Source organism: Halichoeres trimaculatus, unplaced genomic scaffold (assembly GCF_033239565.1).
Source record: "Halichoeres trimaculatus isolate MK-OKI-2021-1 unplaced genomic scaffold, fHalTri1.1 fHalTri1_scaffold_17, whole genome shotgun sequence".
Classification (NCBI taxonomy): Eukaryota; Metazoa; Chordata; class Actinopteri; order Labriformes; family Labridae; genus Halichoeres; species Halichoeres trimaculatus.
This window is the reverse complement of record NW_027437195.1, coordinates 27,428,737-27,441,059: the sequence shown is the minus strand read 5'-3', so window position 1 is coordinate 27,441,059 and position 12,323 is coordinate 27,428,737. Positions and strand designations below refer to the sequence as shown.

The window sequence follows — 12,323 nt, the reverse complement described above, 5'->3', positions numbered from 1 at the left end:
CTCAGCTCACATGGAGAGGAGACTTTGGACCACTTCACCAAATGAGGGTCAGCTCAGTGTACATTCACTGTGGCGCTCTGAGGGCCATATGGTGATGAAAATGTGCTCATGATGAGCGTATTATAGCAGTTATAGCCAGTGATTGTGGAGGGCTGTGAATCCTAATGAGACTGAATTCAGTTAACCCTGGAGTTAAACATATGCAGATAGGAGCACGGCACCGTAGATTAAGACTTCACTTAGAAACGAGATAAGATTTGGCTCCCGGCGTCAAGATATTCTCATTTGGAAAAAATAAATTAATTAACACCTACTCTGAGGAATTGTTTGCTTGCTGGCATGAAATTAAATCACATTGGGAGATACTACTTGAGTCACACTTCATCTTACAAAACAGTCTTGTTTTGGTGCATGGGAACCATCTGTGTTTGTGAAATATTGACGGGTAAATTGAGGATAGCGAGCCCTGTCCATGTGGACATTTACAGCTTTTTGGAACAAAGCCATTTAAATCTGAGAGCTTAAGGCAGTCTGTTTTAAACAAGCCTGAGAATTTAGAACAAATGAGAGCGGAGTTGTGGCTACGACAGGTGGTGGATGTGTTTACATCTTCTAAAGAGCAGGAAACTGAAGACATGACGAGAACTCTAACCTGACACCAATACATTTTTTCTTGTGAGATTATCTTGTTTGGAATTCCTTCTTCACATAAGCGTATTTGAAATTGGGATTTCCTGATTCATGGTTCAAGAGATGGTTGACTCATCAATGTCACAGTGCTTAGGAAACAAAGATATCTCCAAGCTTTGGTATGTTTGGACACCACTGTAGGTTTGCTAGCAACTCTTTCAGTTTGGAACTTGGAGATTTTACAACTGGGATATTTCTGAGTTACGGGTTGCCTAGAACGCAGCATAACACTCCCACCTTCTGCCTACAAAGACAGACAAAGACTGGGTTATGAGGTTGCTGGTGTAGAAGACAACCCAAGGTCATGATGCTGTTACAGAGTTATGCACAAAAAACAGAAAGCTCTTAAAAACAAACAAAAAAAACAAACAAACACTGATGTAAATGTCTGTATGGAGAGCAAAAGCAGGCAGAGCATTAACAACCCAGCCCTAATCCGCAGTAATCCAACAACGAGTCGTTCATCTTGATAATAAGTTAACTAGCTCACAAACTTTACTTCTTGCAAAAGCCAATCAGAGGTTACATTTCACGACCACCTGGGTGCATCATAAACGACTGATCCACCTTTGTTCAGCAAAGTTGTTTTCTTCCCTCGTGGATGAGTCTGCATCTATATCATGATGCTGCTGCTTCAGCATGCCAGAGACCCATAAACTGTAAGAGGAGTCCCAACAAAGCTAAAGCCAAGTGCATATCACTAAAGTCAGCCAGAGTAAAGTGTGTGAGTGCAGATGAACTGGAGGAGTGATGGATCAAGGAATGACGATGCAGATGTTGGAAAAGAAGAGGAACTCAGGCAGGAAGTTGATTATCCAAACTGCTGGCTTGTAGAATAGAATACAATAGAATACAATAGAATACAATAGAATACAATAGAATAGAACTTTGTCATTGTAACAAGTACAACACAATTGAAGTCACAGCAGCAAACAAGAAACCAAAAGTAAGAAAGTGTAAAGAAATTTCAAAAATCTCCATAAGAAAATAGATTCTGACAGCTTGTCCATCATTGTCCAGTCAGCCAGCCTCCACCTCCACAGGGTCCAGGACTGAGCTTCTTCAGCAGTCTGTTCAGTCTCTGTCTCCTGGATCCTGTCTGCTCACAGCAGGTGAAGCTCTTCACATGTGGTGTTGGTGTCTGATGTTAGCTCTGTTAGCCATGTCTGTGAATTACATGATGCTACTCTGCCCTCTGGTATTCCCTCTGTTGCTGGGTGAGCACAGCTAGCTTGTCCATCTTATTGGAGATAGATCTTACGTTCCCAATAACGATGGATAGAAGAACAGGTCCATGTCGTCACTTCTTAGCTCACACCCGAGAACCAGCACGTCCTCCTCACCTCTTTCTCCTCACCTTGTGGGGAAACATCAAGCCTTGCACCAGTTAGCATTGACATGCTACAGGCTGCTAACAGCTGAGTTCACATGTAAACAATGCAGCCATGGTTACATGTAGGAACTCCAGACAAACACAGGAGAAAAAGTAGTAAAAATATCACAAAAGCCACAAAAAGTTTGGTGTCCATGACCAACAATTGAGCCATACAAAGTAATGATCCACTCCAAATACAAAGATGACGAAAAAAGAGATGAAAAAAGTTACAAGAAACGGACAAAGAAGAGAGAGCTGCTGCAACAGGCAGCTACTTGGACAGCGATGTGATGGAGGAGGTTTGAGTGAGTGAAGTGTAGGGAACACGTTGGGTTTTGTGGATTGAGAAATTCTTTGAGGGAGGATGGGGCACGTCCATGCATCGGTGTGTATGAAGAGAAACCTTGTACTCAATCCTGGAGGAGCCAGTGGAGTGGGCTGGAGAATGAGGGTGACATGGTCATGCCTCCACACTCTCATCAGGATCCTAGCTGCAGAGGTCTGGATGTACTGGAGCCTCTGCAGGCTCTTGCTCGAGAACCCAATGGGAAGTGCGTAGTCCAGTCTGGGAGGTTTGAACCAGCTTTCCAACATCTGGGAGGGACAGGATGGGGCGGAGTTTGGCGATGTTGCGGAGGCTGTAGAAGGAGGTCTTGCAGAGATGGTTAATGTGGGTGAGTTGGGGGTAGGGCTAGGCAATATGCCCTAGAAATAAAACCCCAATTTTTTTCACAACGCTCGGTTTTTCCCTCCCTTAAAGAAACAAAACTGGCAGTAACATAAAAAATGAAACAAATCAAGTTTTGCCTTTATGTTGTCTAAATGTTTCCCTCCTAGAGTAAAAGGCTGGGTCATAAAAGGATGATTTTGTAGTATAATAATATAGTAATAAAAAAATGATATTAATAGTAAAAAAAATAAAAATAAAATAATATTTAATCTATTGAACAAGTACAAGCCTATAAAAGTGCTTGTGCAAACCCTAGTAGGCCGACCACCATAAAAATTGTAATTTTTTCAAAAATTGCTGCTACTTACAATTGGGCTAAGGCAAGAAAAAAAAATCTCGTTTTTTTTTTTTGTTTTTTTAAATCTTTTTTTAGAAAATAATTCAAATTAATCGAGTTAATCAAATTAGTCAAATTAATCAAATTTATCAAATTAATCAAATTAATCGATTTAATCGCCCAGCTCTAGTTGGGGGTCCAGTGCTTAGCAGGTTAGTGGGTTGAGGGACTGTTTGCCTTGATAAAAAGAGATTAAAAAAAAGAAATCCTGTGCTTTTATTTCGAAGAGGATTTTTCGTGCAGCAGAGTGCCGTGTATTCACCTTCCTTAACGAGGTGGTGATTATTACCGTACTGCTAATTGACACCCACTGTGTCACCGTGCTAAAGATGAACTGCAAAGTTTGTTTTCATGTGCAAACTGAGCCTCATGATACGTGAGTACAACTACGATACAGATAGGACTTTCATAAAGTGAGGGCAAATGAGGATAAAAACCTTGATGTTGTGCAGCGAGGTGTTGGCACATGAAAAATGAAGCTGTCAAACTGTGATATTCTTGACTATTTCAGGTTCAGACTCTATCATGTTTCCATCAAATGAATCAGAGAGGTTGAAACTCTCTGACATGACATTGAATGAACAATATTTAAAAGTCTTGCTTTACATTTGCAGTAGGAAGAGAGCAAATTCACACCCCAAGAATGAAATTAACGCTTTTTTCACTGATCTTTCTGTTCAACAAGCAGAGGCCTGGATCCTCGCCAGAGGTCAAGCATTATTGTGATAGATTAAAGCATAAAGAAGAATCAGTGTAGCGCAGAGTGAATTAAAATGAAATGAGTTTGGTTTAAAAGATGAAAAAGGCTGTGAAGACTTTATTACAGAGCAGAGTTAGACGTGCGGGTGGACTTAAAGGAGGGCAGAACAGATTTAAATGCAGATATTAAAGACGGTGGGCAGCAGAAGAAGCCATTTAAAAAGTAGAAATTGTTCAGAGTTATAGAAATTGCAGCTGAGTGTTGGGCTGGCACCAAGCTGCAGGCGGGGGAACCTGTGACTCTGCACTTTGTGATGAATGACCTCTGAATGCAGATGTAGAGCAGAATTATAGGACTGCTTCAGCGGGGTGGCTCGGGGGGGCCTCGGCTCTGACAGGAGCCATGCATCTCAAGGGACTCGACTCCGGAGTGCAAGGTTACTCCCAGGAAAGTCTGCGGGGGCCTGTGGGGAAGATCAGCAGCTAATCAGACCCCTGCTCGTACAGAAAGTATCCCCAATCTTCAAATCCTCCGTCCTCAGTTCTCCTTTTTTCACTCTTTTCCTGCGCTGCTCAAACCAACACTCCTTTTCACTCCTTTTCTTTTTCTTTATCTGTCTTTTATTTTTCTTTCCTCCTGTCTTAAGTCTTTGCTCTTCTTGGTCATCATCCCTGTTCTTAGTTGTCTGTCATAATGTTCCTTTTTCCTTCTTTACCTCCTGTTTTTATTTCTCTCTCTGCTGCCATGCCCCTTCCCTGCTCTTTTTTGGTCTTCTAGCACAAAAGTCTGCAACCTGCGGCTCTAGAGCTTCATGCGACTCTTTGACTCTGCATTTTCATTTTCCCTACTGAGGGTATTGATGATTAAAGAAACTGACACTAAATAAACTCATTTGTTAGCATTCTTTCAAACTGAACAAAAGACGAATCTAAAAGAATATACAGATTTCAATTCTGTAGATAGATTCTTTTAACCATGTGGCAAAACATCAGCAAACAAAAAATGAGTTGAGCAACTTTATCAATGCAATGTTGAAACATTTGCAAATGTTTTAAAGTAAAATAGAAATTGAATTTTTGCAAATTTTCAGATTCAAATTGTAAGAATTTTTTTTTTGCAAATATTTCCATATATAAAAAAAACTTTTGCAAATTTTTGAAAATCCTACAATTTGGCAGATTTTTTAATTTCACAATTTTTTCACATTTTTTCAAAATCTTCAAACTTTCACATTTTTAGAGTAAATTTTTGAAATTCCCAAAATTTTGAAAACATTTTAAAACACTTGAATAAAAAAGAAATGGGCAGATTTTCATTTAATATTTTTAGCTAAATTTTTGCAATTTTGCAAAATTTTTAAGTTTTAGATTATTTTTGCATTTTCTTTCAAATTCTTTATTTTTACAATTTGCTTATTTTTTATGTCCTTTTTAATTTTTGCACCTTTTTGAAATTTCAAAAGTATTGCAAGTTTTTTTTAAATAAAAAAAATCAAATATTCAAAATAATAAGAAAAAGTGAAAAAACAAGACATTAGCTGTACAATTTTATTAATTAAAAAACAATCAAATCTGTTGTTCAGATAATTGTTCACTAGATCTTAACTATGCATTGAGTTTTACACACTTTGAAGTCTTTATTTTGAAGATAAAGTAGATTTTTTTGAACCAGAATGACTTTAATCCAGTTGAGCTGAGGCAAAATTGCTCCTATGAAAGTAAAAGTTACAGACCCCTTTTCTAGCATCAGTTTCCCTTTAATGTGTTTGCTGTTTCTCACCTATCACCCCTTCCTACTCTGGTCCTGCAGTTGGTTTTTAACTCTTTCTAATGAGAACACCCCTCTCGTTTTATTTTCAGCCCCTGTTTTATTTGTTTCACATCTTTTATTATCAGTTAATCCTCTTTTCTTTGTCTTTTTCCATTATTAACCCTTCAGTTTCCCTGTTTCTGAATAACATGGATCTTTAGAGTTTTTGTCCTTTGTTTTCATCTTTTTTCCTTGTTTTTCCTTTCTTTTCTGCTGAACTTCCTCCTTTGTTTCTCCTTTTTTCCTGCCCCCTGTCCTTACTTTACTTCAGTGTCCTCTAATTTACTAGACCTTTACTGATCCTATCAGCTGTCTGGGGTTTTCTTCCGGCCTTATCTGCCTCTCCTGTTTGTGTGTTTGTGTTTTGTGCACTTGCATGTGAGTGAGTGTGTGTGTGAATGTGTGTGTGTGTGGGTGCACATGTTGTGCCGCTGTGTAAAGAGAAAAGAAGCAGCTTGCTGTGAATATCAGGCCCCCTCCACCCCCTCCTCGGTCTCTGCTTTCTCTTTTCTTCTCCCACCTCGACTCTTTTCTTCCATTCTTCCCGGCATGCTCTCCTCCTCTCCATCAGGGCAGGAGCAGCCCAGGAGCAGAGATCCAATTTAGATCTTCCTCCTCAGCTTTCTCTGCCTTCGCCGGCTCAAGCAGCGAGCGCACACTATCCTATCTCCTCCCGGCTCAGATTGAGCGACTCGGAGCAGGCTCTTCCCCCTTGTTTCCATGCTGTTTTATCAGAACGCCACAGTGGAGTATTAAGACCGGGGATCTGAGTATACGGGGGGCCAGGCGCAGCACAGTAGGCTGAAGATCATTAAAGTTGTTTATAGCCTCGGTGGGAAGTCCAAACTTGCTCTGCACATGAGATATACTCTCTCGGCTTCTGCCAAATGGAGCTTGCGGCCTCGGCATCACGGGCAGATGATTACCTTTGTGACGCCTCCTGCTCTGTTTTTATTTATAGATACCTGGGGACCTGGAAAAAACTGAAATATTATGCATAAGAGAGGAGGTTGAAAGGAAACAGTTCTGGTTTATCTCATGTGGCATTTTTTATCTGCACTTCCTCCCATTGTGTTCTGCATTAAACTATCGACATTTCTGTGATTTTCATACTAATTGTGCATGTGCACGAGCCGTGAAATTCATAACTGTTGGTGGTGGAAGATGTGCAGTCAAAGGCCAAGCCGCCAAGTGAATGTGTGATTATAGTCATTTCTTATAGATAATCATGTGGTAGAGACCCAGATCAGTGGTTTAATATCCAATAGACGGATGAAGCACATTAAAAGAGAGGGATGTGAGAGGGTTTTTTTTATTTTAAAGCCAAGACAAGAGGAGATGAAGCCTTTTTTTCTCAAGAACAGCTGGTTCCTCACTTCTACAGTTTTACTTCATAATCCTGTCCAGCTCTAAAACCAGTTACAAATCAACACATCTGCAGACTCGTTATCTGGGTATGCACCGGCTGATGCAGGCAGGAACTGGTTCTGTCCACAACAGTCACTACTACGTTAAATGCAGTCAGTATTTGGGTTAAGGTCAGTAGTCCATTTTTTCAAAATATTCTGAATACTCTGTTTACATGAATGACCAAACAGAGTTATTCCTGTTTACATGGTATCCCAGTCAAAACAGCAATGCACAGAGAACGTCATGATGCAGTGCGCATCATTTCCACACCCTCTTCCTGTTTCCATGGCAACAGCAACAACAGCAATTTTTTAAAATTTCAGAATTGTTTGACATTTTTGCATCCTTTTTACTGCTTCAATTTTTTAAAAAAATTTTGGCCTTTTTTTGAGTTTTTTTTTGCAACTCTAAAGTTGCGATTTTTTTTCACAATTCTTAACATTTTTGAAATTTCTTTTTTTTTTTTTTACATTTTTTCTTTAATTTTTATGAATGTATTTACTTTTTACTTTTCTGCATATGCTTTACCATTTTTTTGTTTTGCCAATTTTTAAAATTTTGGAAACTCTGAGGTTTCAATTTTTTCACACAATTTTTTCAGTTTTTAAAATTTTTGAAATTTCTTTTTTTGTGCATTTTTTCAGATTTGATAAAACTTTTTTTATATATACATTTTTGCATATGCTTTACCATTAGTTTAAAAAAATGCCAATTTTTTAGTTTTTTTTTGCAATTCTGAAGTTTCAACATTTTTTCACAACTTTTTAAATTTTTGAAATGTCATTTTTTAAAACATTTTTTCAAATTTTATACATTTCAAAAGATTTTTAAAAATATTTTCAGTTTTATTAAAAAAATAAAACAGATATTGCATATATAAAACAAAAAATCTAAACTCATATAGATAACTATTCACTGGCTTTTAAAGACAGAATTTCATACACTGTTTTGTCTCTATTGTGGTTTAGTATCACAGTACGCCTTTAGTTTTCCCTCCACATGTACTCATCCACGACAGGATACACATGGCGGCCAAGGGGTTGAAACAAAAATGGTTAGACTGGCACACACACATCACCGCTGTCCTCCTCCAATTCTGCTTCTGTTACAACCTTTAGGGGTGGAGAAACAACTTTTCTTCAGCATTACACCATGATCTGCCCACAAAGTGTATCATAGGTGCGAATATCCCTGGGTTGTCAGTTTGTTGAGTTAATGGCTGCTAGTCAAGGCGGTAGGAAGTCACTACTTTAGAAAAGACAAGTTACGAGGCTGGTAAGAACCGTTGTGTAAGTGATGGTGAGTGTTTTTCTCACCCACCAAAAAAACAACCTCCAAGCTATGAAAGTAAAGCTGACCAAAATCCATCCAGGAGCTTTAAAATAACAACAAAAGAATGACCAAAGTGAAGGGTTTCAAGTTTCTTTTGTACCTTGAAGTAAATTGCTTGTGATTATTGAGCATTTCACGGCAGAGCAGCTTTTACACTAACCTGTGATTTACTTTGTCGTTCCAGGGAAGGAACGATCAGAAGTGTTTTGTAAAAGCAATGTGTAGGCCTGAAAACTTAAAGAGAGGTTGCTGGTAGAGGACATGAGAGCTTCTCAATTTATGACATCACTAACTGGTAAATCTGCTTTAGAGAGCATTGTAATTCAAATGCTTTTATAACACAAACTTCCTCCTCTGCCCTTTAAAGAAGGGAGATTTTTTTGTGGATCCTAGGAAGCTAGTGCAAAAGTAACCAACAGATAACAGTCTTGTTGCATGGCAACAGTGGACGAGGTTTCAAGAAAGCTAATCAAATTAAAGCAGGCTTGTAAAATTAGGGTGGAGGGCTTCTTAAAACTTTGAATGATTGTCTAAAATTAAAATAAAAGTACCTCACGGACAATGACTTTGGAGAATGGCAACAGTGGAGGAGGTTCCTGAAGAGCTAGCCAGTATGAAAAAGTTGGCTTTATCGGGGATTGTCTTTCAGTGACATTACTGATTTGCTTTGCTTTATTTTAAATGGAAGCTTAATCAAAAGTAACCAACTGAAAATGGCTTGGTAGTATAGCAACAGTGGAGGAGGCCTCTGGGGAGCTGGCTCATCAAAAGAAATTGGGCTTGTAAGAATACGGTCTGGGGGCTATTTGAAGTGGGATTGCTGAAATATTTATCTGAGTAAGCTGCTCAAACAGAAGTCAAAATAAGAATAACTCAAAATGACTTCTGATTGAATTGCAACAGTAGAGGAGGCTTCTGGAGAGCTAGCCAATTTAAAATACTGAGCTCCAGGGGGCTAGGTATTACAGAGACAGTGCTGAGTTGCTTTGTTTTACTTGAGACAGAAGTAAGAATGAAGTCAACTCAAACACATTGACTTTGGAGAATGGCAACAGTAGAGGAGGCTTCTGGAGAGCTGGCCGATTTGAAAAACTGAGCTCCAGGGGGCTTGGTGTTACATAGACAGTGCTGGTTTTTTATTTATTTTTTTGCCAGAAGTAAGAATAAAGTTAACTCAGGGACATTAACTTTGGAGAATAACAACAGTGGAGGAGGCTTCTGGAGAGCTGGCTAGTTTGGAAAACTGAGCGCCAGGGGGCTTGGTGTTACAGAGACATAGCTGAATTGCATTGTTTTATTTCAGACAGGAGTTAGAATAAAGCTAACTCAAACCGATTGACTTTGGAGAATGGCAACAATGGAGGAGGCTTCTGGAGAGCAGACCAGTTTGAAAAACTGAGCTCCAGGGGGCTTGGTGTTACATAGACAGTGCTGTTTTTTTTTGTTTTTTGTTTTTTTTGGGGGCCAGAAGTAAAAATAAAGTTAACTCAGAGACATTAACTTCGGAGAATGGCAACAGTGGATGAGGCTTCTGGAGAGCTGGCCAGTGTGGAAAACTGAGCTCCAGGGGGTTTGGTGTTACAGAGACAGAGCTGAATTGCATTGTTTTATTTCAGACAGGAGTTAGAATAAAGTTAACTCAGAGACATTGACTTTGGAGAATGGCAACAGTGGAGGAGGCTTCTGTAAAGTTACAACAGAGGTATCAAAAAAATATAAATATAAAGCCTGAAAATTATAATTAAAGTTGTGGCTTGTTTTCTGATGGGGGGTAGAAACATGATGAAACTAAGGACCTATCACTGGTCGAGGCCCCTGGGGGGGTTGGGGCCCATCATGATGTTTTAATAGGGTCTGAACTTTCAGGCCTTGAGCACATTGTACAGTTAAAGTAATTTCATTGAATCTGATCCACTCTCCGCCATGTTGCCGTTTGCTGTTTCTGATAGAAGGACTAAAATTCTAATTTAGTGAGATAAGAAAATGCTTCAGCTTTTCTTGTTTGTCTTCGTTTTCCTGCTGTGTTTAATTTAAATACTTTGCAATATGGTGTTATTATTACAGTCTGGCAAAAACATTTTCTTTGTAAACAGAAGACGAATGAGTAAAAAAAAAAACTCATCAAAGTTGGCTCAGTGGAAGTGTGTGTACCTGGTGAGTCATAGAAGCGAGGAGTTTGTCTCGCTCTCGTCACTCGCTGGGGGTAAACTCATCCCCAGCTGCTGCTAAAGCGGAGATGAATGCAGCGGATGAAAGCGGAGCAGCGTGCAGCCGCAGCGTACGCCCACGTCAGCGTGTGTGTGCATGTGTGTGGGCTCAGCAGTGATCCTACGTGCTGGGCTAATTACTGGGAGGTAATTTAACAGAACCTTTCGCCGCTCTGCCTGGACGGTCTAGATAACTCTCCGAAGTGGAGGCCGGGCAGGGGGGGAGTCGGGGGAAGGCTTCAGCGCTATAAAACAAAGGCATCTGCTGGGTAATGTTATTAACACACAGCCTCTGAAGAAGTCCATGAGTAAAGACTCTACCTTTGGGTTGAAAATCACGTTCAAAGAGCTTAAAAAGAGGGATAATTGAATGTTCAAGGTGTTGTTTTTGTTTCCACCTTAATGTAGTTTCGACTAAACAAAGTGGATGTGTGTTGAATGACATGAATCCCCCCTCCTCCTCCTCTTTCTCCTCATGCACTGTTTTTGTTTTCATTGAAACTGCGAGTGAAGCACCTGACTTTTTCCCTCAGATTGGAATTGAGGTCTTACGTTGGACACAACAGTCATACTAATGGACACCATCGATTGCAAAATGAGGGCTGTCGAAATCAAAACGATCCCTCTGTCACATCCAACATCGGCCTGACAGCACGTCTCATCCAATTCCACATTTATTCTCAGCGCCCGTTCCCTCTGCTGCTTCAAGTGTGAGCTGCTGGTGTTAGAAAATGAGAAACAAGCACGCAAACGAGCAGGACGCGAGGAGCCGCTCGCACCTGCTGCAGTGAAAATTGGACTTGGCAGACAAATCCAACGACGGCCCTAAGCGGTGAAATTAAAGGCTGCCAGTCTTCTTTTATTTCATTATTTACACACAGAGTACAGATGTGTTCAAGTTTTTATGGCCTGCCCTCATTTTTCCAATTGTAAACACACTGGATGAGAAATACATTCTGCCTGAGGCGAAAACAGACATGTGGACCGAAGCAAACCCAGCCTAGTTGGATTGCTTCTGGCAAGGCCAAAATAATTGTTTCATCTCTTCTTGTACCCGAGGATTGAGTAGAATTAGCCATGTGTGAGATTGCACCACCTAATGTTGGACTCGTCAGTATTTCTGACCCCATTTCTCATTAAACCATGTAAGCTTCATATAATAACGCTCCAGCAGGAAATGATCCTTCCTTGGTCGTCTTATCTTGTTTTTGAGTCATCACTCATTTATCTGGAAAAGCTGTAAGTGATATTAACATTTTATCGCCCTGAGGGGACAATATTGGCTTTTACTGCAATCACATGGAAAACAAAACTGCAGCTTGCTCCCTGTAAGTATTTAATTAGGAGACTTTTATCTGGTTCGCTCCCACTCCCACTCCCTCTCGTGAGTTTTTAAGAAGCTCCTCTAAAGTGTTTCCAGAGAGGGATGGAAGAACCTTTTTGTTCAAGTCCCACAAGATCCTCCAACAAATTAGAAAAAGTTTGATTTTAGGGTTATTTTAGTTTGACAAAGTTGATGGAATTAAGAGGAGGGAATAAGAAAACTCTTAACTTTGCTAATTAAAATTTCTCTCACTGCTGTTTTTTTTGTAGTGCATCCAAAAGTTAAATTAAACAAACGAGTTTGAGTATTTAGTTAGAGTAGACGCAGTACTACTTTTAACCTGTAGGTAGGGCTGTGACTTTCAAATAATCAGCATGTGCAGGAATGTTTATGGCAGATAACTGAAGAA

At 39.7% G+C, this 12,323-nt stretch overlaps 1 protein-coding gene across 2 annotated transcripts in view; it reads left to right on the top strand.

Annotated features, from left to right (window-relative positions):
• The window catches only part of atrn (attractin), a 226,201-nt gene that overhangs the window by 195,546 nt on the left and 18,332 nt on the right, over positions 1 to 12,323 (top strand). The window lies entirely within an intron of this gene.